General features: G+C 37.4%; 1 non-coding gene across 1 annotated transcript; it reads left to right on the forward strand.

Annotated features, from left to right (window-relative positions):
* The first annotated feature begins 7,872 nt into the window (after nucleotides 1-7,872).
* On the forward strand, nucleotides 7,873-7,974 carry LOC128284494 (small nucleolar RNA R71). The gene has a single exon (XR_008274919.1). It is a non-coding gene; the product is annotated as a small nucleolar RNA R71 (small nucleolar RNA).
* The last annotated feature ends 3,661 nt before the right edge of the window (nucleotides 7,975-11,635 follow it).

Consider the following 11,635-nt stretch of genomic DNA (forward strand, 5'->3'; position numbering starts at 1 on the left):
TTCTACATTTTTCAAACAGCTCATTTCTATTAATTTTTCACCAAAACAGCAAAGAGCTCATGAAATTGAAAGTTTTATGTGTAAAGGGCGTAGACACTATAGTCGTGCTTGTGCCAACACAAGACTTTTGTTGATCAAAGAAGATGGTGAACTTTGTGAACTAAAAAAAGATGATAATGAGAATTTCTTCCCCAAATATATGGAGTTAAATGAGATAGAAACATCATGTTCTCCTATTGGGATAAATTGTATTGAATTTAATATTCATAATTCTTGTGAGGGGGATATGGGAAGTGAGGAAGAACCATGTGAAAAGTGAGAGAGAGAAAAGATATATTGAGTGATAAAAGTCTACTTGATGGTCGATTGTGATGATTTGAAGTGTGATAAGTTTTAAAAATTTATAATTGACCGCTCTTGAAACTAACTATTATCATGACGAAGGCAAGCACAGCTTATCGAATAATAGTATAGTTTATGGGAAGACCGGAGTGTCGAACCCAAAGGAACCAAGAGTACTAGTATTAACTTTCTTTTTATTATTTAGCCTAAAAATTAGGGACTTTGTTTATCTAAACTAATTAGCTAAACTAAGAACGCACAGAAAGAAAATTGGAAAAAACTTTTGAGAAAACTGATTGATTAAGACAATACCCAAGGAAAAATCTACCTAGACTTCACTTGTTATTTGACTCTAAATCAGACGATTTATTCATTTGACTTGATCCGTAGAAATCCCTAATTTGTATTATTATCTCTCTCGAGACTAACAACGTCTAACCCTAGGTTGATTAATTGAAATCTCTTTCTAATTAACTCCCTAGTGTTGCATTAACTCGATCTATGGATTCCCTTATTAGGTTTCACCCTAATCCGGCAAAATCTTGTCACCCTATCTCTAGGCATGCAATCAACTCTACTTAATTATGTTAGATCTACTCTTAGACAGGGACTTTTGCTCCTCTGAATAAGCACATCAGTACTTGAATCAATATCCTAGAATATTAAAACAAGAATTAATAATTCATAATTAAGAATAAGTCAAATATTTATCATACAATTCAGATAATAATAACAAGATCCGTCTTAGGTTTCATTCCTCTTAAGTATTTAGGGATTTTAGTTCATAATAAAAGAAAACATCTCAAAAGAATAAAGATAACAAAACAGAAAGAAAACCCAAAACTCTTGAAGGAAATTGAAGGGAGATCTTTAGTCTTGACGATGAATCCGGCTTTTGAGATGGATCAATCAGCTTTCCTTGAGTAATTTCCTGCCTCCTACTCTATGTGTCCCCTCTAATCCTCCTCTAGTGTGTTTAAATAGGCTTTAGAATGCCTAAAAGCCCTCAATAGTGGCCTTTTCCAAATAGGACTAAACTTTGGCTCGACAGGGACACGCCCGTGTTCAATTGCTTTAAACCATCTTCGAGTCTGTTGAATGGACACGGGCGTGTGGTCTGCCCGTGTACGGAAGTTCAGGCCGTGTTGATTTCACATGTTGGTCCATTTTCTCCGTTTTCTGCCCGTTTCTCGCTCTTTTTACTCTCTTATGCTCACCTAAGTATAAAACATGAACTTAAAGGATTAGGAGCACTGAATTCACCAAATTTAAGCAGAAATCATCCATAAATGTGCTAAGCATGGAATAAAAATATGTATAAATTGCAATTTATCAAATACCCCCACACTTAAGCGGTTGCTTGTCCTCAAGCAAAATAAACCATAAGTAATGATACATATAATTCCAATCAATAATATCTCAAAATATAATTCCTATCAATAATATCTCAAAATAAACCATAAGTAATCATACATTGAGAATTCAACTGAAAGAACATCAAAGTTTCAAACATTCTAAGTTGAGCATTTTATCACAAAAACATAGGTGTCTCCCCTCATCTAGGTGATTACCTTTGATTCAAAACATCACAGAGTTTTAACATCCTCCCTAAGGATTCACTCAAATCACTCAAGGTGTTTAAGGACGACAAGTTAAGCACTCAATAGTCAATATGAAAAGTTATTACCATAGGCTTGCATGAAAATCAAATCTCCACCACTATAAATTGAGATGAAACATCAATCAAGAGGTCTTTAGAGGTGTGGTCACAAGCTAAAAAAAAGGTTAGAATCGAGATTGAATTGAAAAAAAAAATTACCAAACTAGAAAAATAATTAATCATTAATTAACTACATGTGAGCTTTTTCTCAGAATATGGAACTAAACACTTAAGTTCAAAAACAAAGAATTACTACTGATATATATGTATGTATTAATTTTTTTTTTTTAAGAACATGTCAAATAACATAGGCTAGTTAGCAAAATAAAACATAACTAAGCAATTTATTCAAATCAAATCTCGACAAAAATAGCGCTCAAACTAATTTAGGGGATTTCAACAATAATGGGTTATGGGTTAATATTGAGGGTAAATCAATTAATGGCTTGTTAAGCTGAAGGGGGTTCACTAAGGGTTAATTATGAAGGTAGGCTTTTATGGAGTGAGTGGGTTAAACCTAAGTGCCTTTATCATCTTGACATATCAAATCAAATAGCATGGTCTTGACATGTATAATCAAGCAAGTTCTACAATAACAGATCAATATTGACGCACTCAAAGCAACAATAAAAGTGAGCATGAAAGAAGTAATATATTCTCCAAAGGCTCAAGATCTCACAAAAATTATGGCTTTTTGATGTTTAAACTTGTGAATTTCAACTCAAGATAGTACCTAAACTAGGGGAAACAACCTAAAAAATTTTACATCTCAAAAATCAAGTTATCATGCTTGATTCTCTAATTGCTTAAATTCTAACAATTAATGCATAAATGCCTATGTTTTAATTCAAGACATATCAATAAAAATCATAAATTAATCAAAATTCATTCTAATAATGATATGAAAAGATTATTTGAGAGCAAGACAAAATTCAGGGATTTTTCTGGTAATGATATAAATATCCCCCCCACACTTAAGATGTACATTGTCCTCAATGTACAAAGATATATAATAGCAATATAAAGATAATATCAGAAGAGAGAGGGAGAGAAGTGAAACTTCCTGAATGTTGAATGGAATCCTTGAATTAGAGGTATGGAGGATAATTGGCCAAGGCAATGATAAGATTGGAGGAGGATACTCCGGTGGTGGTAGAGGTTGGGTTCCACAAACACAGTGTCCAGCGAAGAGGTTACCGTGGTGGTCGGGCAGGACATGGCAATCATGGAGAACCTTTTCCAGTGGACTTTCAAGTTCCTAAGTGATGGTGAGCTTTGGAGCTCTTTATAACTGTGATAAAATCAAGAACTCTTTAGGAAATATAAAGAAGCATAATTACTCGTAATGAAATAGCCGAAACTATAAATTGTTCAATAAAAATTATAAAACCTAAAAATGAAATAGTGTTAAAGGAAGATAAAATAAAAAGTACTTAAAGAAGATAAATAGAGATAAAAGTGAAAATAAAATTAAGAAATAAAAAGTCTTTAAACATCGTCATCGCCAGATGGTTCGCGAGGTGGTGGTGGCGACGAGATGTGAAGGTGTTGACAAATTTGATGTAGAGTAGCATCAATGTGATCAAACCGCTGAAAACACTGCTGCTCAAATTGAGTAAGGCACTTAGAGATGTCAGAGTATGAAGCAGCCGCATGAACTGGGCGATGAATGGGCGGTGGTTGAGATGGTGGGTCATTGTGCTGTGGAGGGACATCATCAGTAACGTCCTCTGGGTCCTCCTCATCGGTGGACTGGACCAGGCAGTACTGGGGAGGGTCAACTCCATGTCGTCGCTCGATCATCCTCATCAGTAATGCTGTTTGGGGACACCTGACCAATGAGGGTAAGGGAAGATGCTTGCGCCACCGTGTTGAAGAGGCCGAAATACCGCGCCAGGCGAGTCACATAAGGGCCGATGGATATGACTCCCTTCTTATGCCGCTCCGTCTGATGGTGAATGGCGAGGGCAATGAAATAGGAAAGGTTAAAGACATGCCTGTTCACCATACTCTATAAAGAGTAGGCGTCGTGAGTGTTGACGGGGTCAGTGCTCTCTCACCGCTCTGTCAGAATGTGGGCCAAGATGGCGTGTAAGTACCTCAAGGATGGGGCGAGAGTCGATGCCTTGGAGTGACTAGGGTCGTAGATGGCCGAAACAGGAACGAGGGCCCTCTAGCAGTTGAAGGGAGACAAGTGGATGCGGTGATGGAGGGTGTCAAAATCATCGTCGTCCACGAACTTCTCCATATAGAGCCCCAAAGCGACACTGAACTCAGGTACACTCAACTGGCAGACTAAACCGCAGAGTCAGAACTGGACCATTCCAGGATCATCGAACTATGTCATGACGACTTGAAGGTGGAAGGTCAAGCAGAGTTCGAGTGTGAGCTCGAGGTACGTCGGCTCAATGATCTTGAAAAAGAGGCCCCATGGGTCAGTCGTCAGAAGGGCTCGGACTGCGTCAGCCAATTGGATTTGTTCAAGTACGGCCCAGTCAATGCAGCGGCCTACACCTAAGGGTCGGGCCCGTAATATCTGAAATACTTCCTCCTGCGGTCCCAGTGGGAATTGGAGGAATGGGTGCCTGATCTCCGCGGTAGGACCAGAGGATGATGCTGCTCCTTTCCTCTTTTTCGAGGCCGGGATGATACTTTTCTTGCCGCGTGGATTCGACATGATATACCTGCAAGAGGAACTTAAATCTTAATGAATGTAAAAGATAACATATATTAACAAATTCAAAAAGGAGTTAACCATGAATTGAACTAACAAATGCAATCAAAAACTACTAACACTAGCAAGACTCAACCAAAAGCAATCAAACTTGATAGAGATTTTATGGTACATGGCAGAGTAATAACAGGACTGAATTCAAAATGAACTAAATGAAAGTATCTAAGCATGGATAACTAAATCCTAAAAATAAGGATGATATGATAAACAATTAGTAGCAAAAGCGATAAAAGGATAAAAATTAGGATTATCATGTTAGTAAGCATCCAAAGAAAGTAATAGAGAAGAGAAAACCGTTAGTGGAGGAGTGGTGGCCGGAAGAGCGACAGTGTGATGTTGGGGAGCGGTTGAGGTTTGCCACGGGCGTGGGTGGTGTGCCGTGTGGTACGCAAGGGTGAGAAGAGGGAAGGAGAGAGAAGGGAGAAAAATGAAGGAGAAAGGAAAGCTAGGGTGGCCGGTCGGCGATGGGGGGGTTGAGGCGGCTAGGTTTAGAGTTTTTGGGAAGTGGATGATGAATAGTGAGGGGTTTATATAGATATTGGGGCACACGTCCGTGGGGCACGCCCGTGTGCCCTAATTTTAGCCCGTGCGTATCGTGATTTTCAAATTTGGGCGCGTCAAGAATTCAGCCCACGCCCGTGTTCTTTGAGTGTGTTGATGCACACGACTGTGTCGCACAGTCGTGTTTTGCTTCATTCGCATCTCCCATGCCCGTGTACATATGTCTACACCAGTGTTGTTTTGTCTGTCTTGACCATGAATAGTGAGCACAGGCGTGTCACACACCCGTGTTGTTTTCTCAGTTTCAACCATGGCCTCTAGACACGGGTGTGTCGCACGCCCATGTTGTTTTGACAGATTCACCCACAGCCATGTCGCACGGCAGTGGCAACTTATCAACTCTCGTGTTGGGGAAAAATTTTTCCTTGTTTCAAACAGTCGTATCACACGGCCGTGTTACCTTCCGTGGTATGGGCACGGCCTAAGGCATGCCCGTGGGTCTGGCCGTGTGGTTCTGGAAAACCTGTGTTCAGTGTCTCAGTTAGTGGATTTAAATGTTAAAAACTAAAATTTAAAGAAGTTAACACCATTAATGCTCAGGTTGCCCCCCGAGAAGCACTTATTTATAGTCTAAGCTCGACTTACCTCTCTGTTGCGTGGTCATGGTGGTGCGAGGAGTTTACACTCCTCATCCCTGCTATCAATTTTATCAAAATAAGGTTTTAGACGAGTACTATTTACCTTGAACGTACCGAATTTGGGATGAATTACCTCGACTGTGCCACATGGGAAAATGCTAAGAACCGTAAGAGGGATTTCTCCATTAGGTTCAGAGGTGGCAATCCGAGGGTCTGCTGCATCTAATAGTACTTTGTCTCCAACCTTAAGTTGATTTGGTGAAATATTGAGCTCGTCATGGCATGGTTTCGGTTTGTCGTGTGATCTTGGTTTCTGTGTCCACCACTCATCTAGTTCCTCGACCTGTAGCCTTCGTTCTTCATAGATGGGTCATTTATCGTTACTCGAACATGGCTCAAGTGTGTTCTTTGAACTTGTTTCCTGCAAAGAAGGTTTCACCACATGATCAGTATTAGTAGCACGATTTATACAATCACCCTTGATATTTGATGTGTTACTTGAATTACGAGCTTGAAGAGTAATTGTTTCCTCACCCACATGAAGTGTGAGTTCACCTGTATCAACATCAATTATAGTTCTAGGAGTTGCTAAAAAGGGTCTTCCTAAAATTAAAGGCACGTCACTATCCTTTTCTATGTCTAGAACAACAAAATCAACTGGAATATGAATTTATCAATTTTAACGAATACATCTTCAATAATACCCCTAGGAAATCTAATTTTTTTGTCTGCTAACTGAATGCTCATCCTAGTTTGTTTGGGTTTCCCAAGACCTAGTTGTTTAAACATTTTATAAGGCATGACATTAATACTAGCCCCTAAATCAGCCAAAGCATTATTAACATCTAAGCTACCAATTAAACAAGGAATCGTAAAACTCCCTCGATCTTTTAATTTGTTGGTCAACTTATTTTGTAGTATGGCTAAGCAAATTGCATTTAACTCCAAATGCGACGCCTCATCCAACTTCCGCTTGTTTGTTAAAAGCTCCTTTAAGAATTTGACTGCGTTTGGCATCTGCGAAAGAGCTTTAATAAATGGTAAGTTAATATGAAATTTTTTTAATAATTTAAGAAATTTTCCAAATTGTTCATCTGTGTGGTCTTTCCTTGTCGCATTGGGGTATGGCACACGAGGTTTGTAATCTTTACTTACCGGTGTTTGTTCACTGTGGTCTACCTCACCTTTGCTTTTACTTACCACAATTCCTTGCCTCGGTTCTAGTTCTGGTTCGACTAACCCTTCCTCATCTTGAATGGTAATTGTATTGAGCTATTCCCTTGGTTTAGATTCAGTGTTACTCGGCAAGCTACCATGGTTGTTTAGAAATCAATTTGGTGAGTTTGCCTATCTGAGTTTCGAGCCCTTGGATCGACGCTTGTTGATTCTTAAATGTTGTTTCAGTATTCTAAAAGCGAGTTTCTGACACCGAGATAAACTTTGTTAGCATCTCCTCAAGGCTCAGCTTCTTTTCCTGTTGGTAAGATTGCTGTTGAAAACCCGGAGGATGTTGTGGCCTTTGATTCCCTTTACCACCCCACGAGAAGTTGGGATGGTTCCTCCAACCTAAATTATATGTGTTACTAAATGGGCTATTTTGAGATCTAGAATTATTATTACCCATATATTGAACTTGTTCCTCCTCGGTGCTAGGGTTAAAGGGTTGATATTCTATGTATGCTGCTCCTCCATTTGAATCTCACCTCATTACTGGATGTACCTGAGTAGAACCACACAAACCGTCAATCTTTTTATTTAAGAGTTCTACCTGGTTAGATAGCATAGTAACCACATCGAGGTTGAAAACACCGGCTGCTTTCGTCAGCTTTGTTCTCATGACTTGCCACTGATAGTTGTTCAGTGACATCTCTTCAATAAATTTGTAAGCCACTTCATGTGTTTTGTTATTAATAGTCCCACCAGCAGCTGCGTCGATAAGTTGCCTTGTTGAGGGGTTCACTCCTTTGTAAAATGTTTGAACCTGCAACCATAAAGGTAACCCATGGTGAGGGTACCTTCTCAATAGGTCCTTGTATCTCTCCCATGCATCAGAGTGTCCCTAGATCCTACACAAAAGAAGAGATATCGTTCCTCAATTTAATCGTTTTAGCCGGCGATAAATATTTAAGTAAAAAATTTTCGGTCATTTGCTCCCAAGTAGTGATTGACCCTCGTGGTAATGAGTTCAACCACTGTTTAGCTTTGTTCCTCAATGAAAAGGGAAACAACCGAAGGCGAATGGCATCATCAGAAACGCCATTGATTTTAAAAGTGTCGCAAAACTCTAGGAAATTCACCAAATGAGCGTTTGGGTCCTCGTCCTGTAAACCATCAAACTGAACAAACCATTGGATCATTTGAATTGTGTTAGGTTTTAGTTCAAAATTATTTGCAGCAACAGCAGGCCTAACTATACTTGACTCAGTTCCTGTTAAAGTAGGTTTAGCATAATCATACATAGTGCTTGGAGCAGGATTCTGATTTACTAGATCAGCAGCTATTGTAGGAGGTAGCAGGTTTTCCTGATTTTCAGCCATCTCCTCGATTGTGGTGGAAATATCATCCTCTTACTCTTCCTCTGTGTATCTTAGGCTTCGTCTTATTTCTCTTCAGTTTCTGCGAGCTGTGCGATCGATCTCACTATCAAAAAGTAATGGTCCTGACGGGTTTCTTCTAGTCATACACTATAAAAACCTGTCAGAAGCGAATAAACTAAAAATTAGAAAAGAAAATAAAAAATTAAATTGCAATAAAAGTAAAATGGCTAAAGTAATAAAAATCGAGTGTTCCTAATATCTTAGTTCCCCGGCAACGGTGCCAAAAACTTGATCGTGATGATTTGAAGTGTGATAAGTTTTAAAATTTTATAATTGACCGTTCTTGAAACTAACTATTATCACAACAAAGGCAAGCGCACCTTAACGAACAGTAGTATAGTTTATGGCAAGACCGGAGTGTCGAACCCAAAGGAACCAAGAGTACTAGTATTAACTTTCTGTTTATTATCTAGCCTAAAAATTAAGGGTTTTGTTTATCTAAACTAATTAACTAAACTAAGAATGCACAGAAAGAAAATTGGAAAAAACTTTTGAGAAAACTGATTGATTAAGACAATACCCAAGGAAAAATCTACCTAGACTTCAGTTGTTATTTGACTCTGAATCAGACGATTTATTCATTTGACTTGATCCGTAGAAACCCCTAATTTATATTATTATCTCTCTCGAGACTAACAACGTCTAACCCTAGGTTGATTAATTGAAATCTCTTTCTAATTAACTCCCTAGTGTTGCATTAACTCGATCTATGGATTCCCTTATTAGGTTTCACCCTAATCCGGTAAAATCTTGTCACCCTATTGCTTAGCGTGCAATTAACTCTGCTTAATTATGTTAGATCTACTCTTAGATAGAGAGTTTTTCTCCTCTGAATAAGCACATCAGTACTTGAATCAATATCCTGGAATATTAAAATAAGAAATTCATAATTAAGAACAAGTCAAATATTTATCATACAATTCAGATAATAATAACAAGATCCGTCTTAGGTTTCATTCCCCTTAGGTATTTAGGGATTTTAATTCATAATAAAAGAAAACATCTCAAAAGAATAAATATAACAAAACATAAAGAAAACCCAAAACCCCTGAAGGAAATTGAAGGGAGATCTTTAGTCTTGACGATGAATCCGGCTTCTAAGATGGATTAATCAGCTTTCCTTGAGTAATTTCTTGCCTCATACTCTGTGTGTCCCCTCTAATCCTCCTCTAGTGTGCTTAAATAGGCTTTAGAATGCCTAAAAGCCCTCAAGAGTGGCCTTTTCTAAATAGGACTAAACTTGGGCTCGACAGGGACACACCCGTGTGACATGCCCATGTTTGATTGCTTCAAACTGTGTTCGAGTCTATTGAATGGACACGGGCGTGTGGTCTACCCGTGTACGAAAGTCCAGGCCGTGTTGATTTCACATGTTGGTCCATTTTCTCCTTTTCGGCCCGTTTCTCGCTCTTTTTATTCTCCTATGCTCACCTAAGTATAAAACATGAATTTAAAGTATTAGGAGCACGGAATTCACCAAATTTAAGGAGAAATCATCTATGAATGTGCTAAGCATGGGATAAAAATATGTATAAATTTTGGTTTATCAGTGGTCCAAATTTGATGAGTGAAAATCCATATAAGTTAAAATTGGAGAGTTCTCAAATGGAAAAAGAAAATAAAAAGCAAGAAAATACCCATACAAAAGTGAGGAGTGATTTTGTTTTAACTAAGTCTAACTTAAATTTGTTTAGTGGTGTTTCTTTGTTACAGGATTTCAAGGATCCATTTATTGACTCTCAATTATATTACTTTACCATCGATAGACGATTTTACTTGTGGGAAAGAGGTAAGTTGAACATTGATAATTCTCCACAGGTGCTAGAAGGTAAAAAAAGTAATGATACATCAGAAATTGAAATATGTATGCGTACCTTGAATGTTTTTGATAAGTATGCTACTGATTTTATTTTTCTTTACGATATGTTTTCTCATTGGTTAAGTTTCAATAAACAATGGTCTAAAAGTTCAATTGATTTTACGGGTTTATCTAGGTATTTAAAGTTTACTTTTGTTGCATTCAACAGGTTTATTAAAAAACCTCATACATCTGATCTTGCAACAAAATCTTCTACCATAGACTCTAAATATGAATTTTTACATAATAATATTAAACTACTTGATTTTTATAATTATGTGAAATTCTTGACTCATCGTTGGAAATTCTTATGGATGACCATACATATTAAAATAAAGTTACAAGTTATTTTTTACTTGAGCACTCGTGGGCCTAATATTTCTTTGTCTAGTGTTGAATATTTTCTTTTGAGGGAGAGATACTTAATCCATGCTGATTTGGGATATCAAAATCATATCTTTGATCCTGGAGATAGTTTTGGCACACAAGAAAGCTTAGGTAAGCATTTTATTAATTTTATTGTTATTTATTCTTATCCTTTTTCTTTTTGTGCAGCTAAAGATTCGGGGATGAATCTTCTTGAGGAAGGGGGAATGATGCGGGTCTCAAGGCACAATTTCAGACCCATGAATGTAATGGGTTCACGCTACCTCAAGGACCAATAACAATTTCAAAAGCTAAGCAAATCAAATCAGGACCCGATCAAATACAAGACTCGAGGATGAATATTTTTGAGGAAAGGGAGAATGATACATGCCCGAATGGGGTGAAATTTATTAGATTCCAATCATCAAAATTGCCAATTTTCAGGCTTGAGAAATCAATAGACTTGTGACAACTTTTTGGATGGGATCCTAGCATTTTTAGCTTGAGATGTTTGCATGGAGTTAGAAGATCTATCTCTTATCTTTGAAATGAAATTTGAATAACTCGATTTTAAGTTTGGGAGCTCAAGTTATGACTGTTTTAGTGAGGACTGGACGAGCAGAATTTCTGAATGGGATTACGACGAGAATTACGAATTTAGGGCTTTTAATTCGAGTATAAATCATATTGGGTTCAAGTTTTAGACTTAATTTTTATTATATATGAGCCCAATATTATATTCTTTAGATCTTATTATTTTTATTATTTTATTCCGAATTTTTATAATTATTAAGTATTTTAAGTTATATAAGAGTTTTATGTTAACAAGAAAGTTTAGTTTAAAATTAGTTCTTGTTTAGATTAAATTAGAATTATAGTATACTTAAGAGTTTTATTTAGATTTATTTAGTTAGCCTATATATAGGCCTTTGCATTGTA

Source organism: Gossypium arboreum, chromosome 11 (assembly GCF_025698485.1).
Source record: "Gossypium arboreum isolate Shixiya-1 chromosome 11, ASM2569848v2, whole genome shotgun sequence".
Classification (NCBI taxonomy): Eukaryota; Viridiplantae; Streptophyta; class Magnoliopsida; order Malvales; family Malvaceae; genus Gossypium; species Gossypium arboreum.